Source organism: Chinchilla lanigera, unplaced genomic scaffold (genome assembly GCF_000276665.1).
Source record: "Chinchilla lanigera isolate Chin_1 unplaced genomic scaffold, ChiLan1.0 scaffold00056, whole genome shotgun sequence".
NCBI lineage: Eukaryota > Metazoa > Chordata > Mammalia > Rodentia > Chinchillidae > Chinchilla > Chinchilla lanigera.
Window position 1 is genome coordinate 6,675,414 of NW_004955457.1, and position 4,338 is coordinate 6,679,751.

Genomic DNA, 4,338 nt, shown 5'->3' on the forward strand with positions numbered 1-4,338 from the left:
AGCCTGGGGGAAATACCCAACATCTTTGGGCTTTGGTTTGTCATTTACGAAACAGGGTTAGTCAACATGGTCTCGAGCTGCATTTTTACCTTAATAATGAGACTCTATAATGGTAAGGTATGTGTCAACCAGCCCATTATCTACTCAATTATTATTTTTAAACATTTTATATGAAAAATATTTTGATATTAGACTTTGATTTTTAAATACCTTTATGCAGTACATTTTTGGATGTCCAGGGATGGCAACTGCAGAATCACCCTATCTCACTAATTTGCACTTTCCTTTATACCTGAACCTGCTTTCAAAAATCACAAGACTTCTTAAAGCATTGTCAGAAAATCCAGTAATAATTGTAACACAAGGAGATCTAATAGCATTTAATAAGACTCCAACACCCATGCTTGCTTCTCCTTTACCTAGATAACTTAATACCCAGTTCCACCATGGAACATATTCCTAACATATAACAAGCGAATAATCAATGCTTGTTGGATAAAGTCACCTAGATTTGGCTTTAATACCACTGGTAATGAAAAGGAAATTCTGTTATTGAAAAATGTTAATTTCAATGAAATGCATCTTAAAATGTGATACAATATTCATAGGTGTTTGTTCAAAGTGTGGTGCCAAATCTGATGCCTATGGAAAATGGAGATTCTGTACACTATATCTAGTGAATCAGAATTTGTTTTTGAAGGTGGAACTAGTAAACGTCATATTTAACAGAAATCTGGTAATTCTTTAATTTATTTTAATGAGTTTGGGAATCATAATATTTGAAAGCTTGAGATGATGGTGAAGAGCACTCTAACAGTCAAGGTTCAACCAGAGAATAACTACTGAGGTGTTAAGATAGATTCTGAAGAATGAGATAGATAGATGTGGAGTAGGATAAATGATTTGTTACAGGGAATTGACCCATTGCAACTGTCAGAGCTGTTTAAAAAGTCTGGCATGTACTTGTTTCGTGTCTGATTGAATTGCCTCAGATCATGCAATTGAAAAGAGAAGGTTACGAAAAGAGAAGGAAGAAAAAGGAAAACCCAGCTGGAACCAGGAACAAGGGCTAAAAACCACAAGCACGCTGTGTAACTCCTGCTCACTCTTGGTGCCTCTGACCGCGATGATGTAAGGTGCAACGGGAGAAGCCAGCAGCCTGCATCAGGGATCCAAACATACACTTCACCTGGAAGCAGGGATGCTAATGAAGGGCCTGGGGAAAGTGGGAGCGGGTATGGCTGTGGCTGCTGTCCCGCAGCAGTGAGATGAGTTAGCAGGAGTGCTGCAATGTGTGTGAGATACAAACATGTGTCCTTTGCCCTTCTATGAAACAAATTGTCAAAAAAAATCATCAAATTCCTAAAAGTTATGTATACTATTTTCTAATATGATTATAGCACAAAATAAAGCTCAGTGAACAGTCAGCAACACAGTGCTGGTGATTGCCAGATTGGATTCGTAGCTCAGTGCTCTCATTTACATTAATGGCCTTTAGGAAAGAAAACAATAAGCAAAAGCTAATTTGGGGAACTGAAATACAGACCAGGATTTTTAGCTATCAGGATACTGCAACTGAAATCTAAGTTGCTACACTGAAAGTGAGCTGTGAAATTTCACACATCAAAATGAAAGACTGTAAATAAATAAATAAATAAATAAATAAATAAATAAATAAATAAAAATAAAAAACGAGAGAATGGAATGGAAATATGTGATTCATCCAGCTAGGCATGACAAAAAAATCACTCTTTCCAATTCATTCTCAAAGAACAATGAGGCATCATTCAACATTTTCGTTTCTTTGCTTTATTTTGTTTTGCTGGGTTTTTTCCTGACTGGTTTTCTCCATTAAATATTTTCTTTTACTTCAATCCTAGAAAACACTGGGTAAGTTCTAAGCAAGTTGCACAACTATAAACTGATTCAGAGAAATTTGACTTCATTATCAAACATAAACATTTCAAATCATCCTCTGTACAATTTTCACTTAAAAATATTTATTTTGTTTTTTTCTTGGCAGATACAGTATTTTTATTGGAATAAACTTTTCCAGAACCAAAGTATCACATATCTTCTAAAGGCACTTTGTCCTAAAAAAAATGTTCAGCCAGGAATAAGTTTGACTAGAATGTACTAACTCATGATCCATTAAATTGATCTTTTGTCTCTTTAGTCATTTGCAGTGAGAGAACAAACATGCTTAATGTCCATTATACCACATTCTTTTCTTTCTTTGTAGCAGATACGTGTCCCTTACTGAAGAATGACACTAAAATGATAGTGTACTACCTGTTACACCAGAATATGAAAATGCTCATAATCACAATGTTCAGGTTTTTCTACTTTCAGACTAACATAAATCCATAAGTTAGGTGTGTTTAAAGAGAAGCATTCTTGAAATATTACTTCTGGCCTGATGGAGCAGACAAAAATTTCTCCTATTCCTAGCAAGTACAGCTAAAAACTGTGACATTTTATTGTATATACCATGAGCTTAGGAAGTTTCTGAAAAGTGGAGAAAAGAGCACAAAATAGACTAGGAACCTCAGATCTTAGAGAGAAAAAAATCCCTGGGTTTTCTTTCTGATTCAGATATCACCAACACAGAGTTAAAGTAGCTTACAAGACAGAAAACTTTTAAACATTAACACTTAGACCCAAGCCAAACAGTACAGGAAAAAAAAAAAAAAAAAAAAAACAGTAAATCAGGAATGGTTCACACCAGAGAAGGCCAAGTAGGGAGCCTAGACATCCACCCCAGCAAGGCTGAAAAAATAGAATCTCCCAGAACGGTTCAAAAGGAAGTAGAAAACCAGAATATCCATCCACACTGCCCAAGGAGGCCCCCAGGTGCTCCCCCTGTACCCTTCAATGCCCACATATCAGTAGACACCCTTTGGGAAGCTTGGACTTCCATCTCCACCTGGCAGAAACAAGGTGCTATCCACTGTCTGCTGGGATAGTGTCAGAAAACACCTAGTGGGAACTCAGCCTGGCAGTGACAAATTCCCTGTGTGAAGTCAGCAGAGACCATATTGGGATCAGAATGGTACCTCTACCCATCAATACCAAGAAGCAACCCACCATGAGCATCAATGATCACTGACTGGGGAGCCTACACTTCTGTCTCCACTGAGCAGTAGCAAGGTATTATGGATTAAATCTAAAATGTACCCTGAAATCTCAAGTTCTGAAGGGGATGAGGTGAAAAGAAAAGATGGGTCACTGAAGGCATGATCTGGAAGGGCCTATTCCTGGCTCCTCCTGCTCTTTGCTTCCTGTTTGCTATAGGTTCAGGAACATTTTCCTCTGCCATGCCCCTCTGCTCTCCCTGCCTTGGAGCCAACTAAGCATGAACTGAAACTATGGCCAAAATAAACTTCCTGTCCTTTAAGTTGTGAGTGTTTGGTATTGTGTTTCAGCAAAAATAAGGTAACTAGGACAGATACTAGTACCAGAGAAATGGGGTTCCTGCTGTGATGTTACCTGATCACTGGTTCAGAAGCCTCTGGAACTGGTACATAGGAGGAACGTGGAAAGGTTTGATGATGCAGCCTGGAGAAGAGCTAGAAAGCTCAATGGGAGATCTGGTTGGAGCTCAGAAGATCAGAATTCTAATAGGAATTCAGAGAGTAAAGGTCAGTTGCAGGAGGTTTCAGTTGGGAACAAGGAATGGAATTAGACTAGATGCCATGTGCATTGCCACCATGGCTGAAAATTTGTCCACTTTTTTCCCGTGTCCTGAGATTATTACGGAAAACTGAACTAACAGGCAGTGGACTAATGAATCTAGCTGAGGAAATCTCAAGGCAGCCTAATGTTCAGGCTGTGGTATGAGTACTTCAGACTGCTTTAAGTCACATTCACAGTGAGAATCAGGAGTAAATAGCAGAGCTGAATTATCTGAAAAATTTTCAGTTTCATGGAAAAGAAAGTGCCTAAAAATTTCAGGCAAAGGAGAGCACCGGTGCTGAAAAGATTAGATCAGCATTAAACAAAAACCAAGTACTTTGCATCAGGACAATGGAAAAATGCCTTAAAGGCATCTTGGGAACCAGAAGACTGACTCAGAAGCTAAAAAGTATATAGTTTTTATTTGAGAAGAGAGCCTCTGGGCCCCCTGTTCAAGAAGGGACACCTAGGAAATTGGTCCACTGGGATTTATTTCACAATGATTAGCCATCCAAGAACTCAGTGGCCTCTGCAGCCATGATGCAAGACACCCTCACTATAGCTCAAGCTAGCAGCAAACTTTGGAATTACCCACATGGTGCCAGTTTTTCATGCATGTAGAATGTAAGAGTTATGGGGTCACGAAGCTTCTACACATACTTC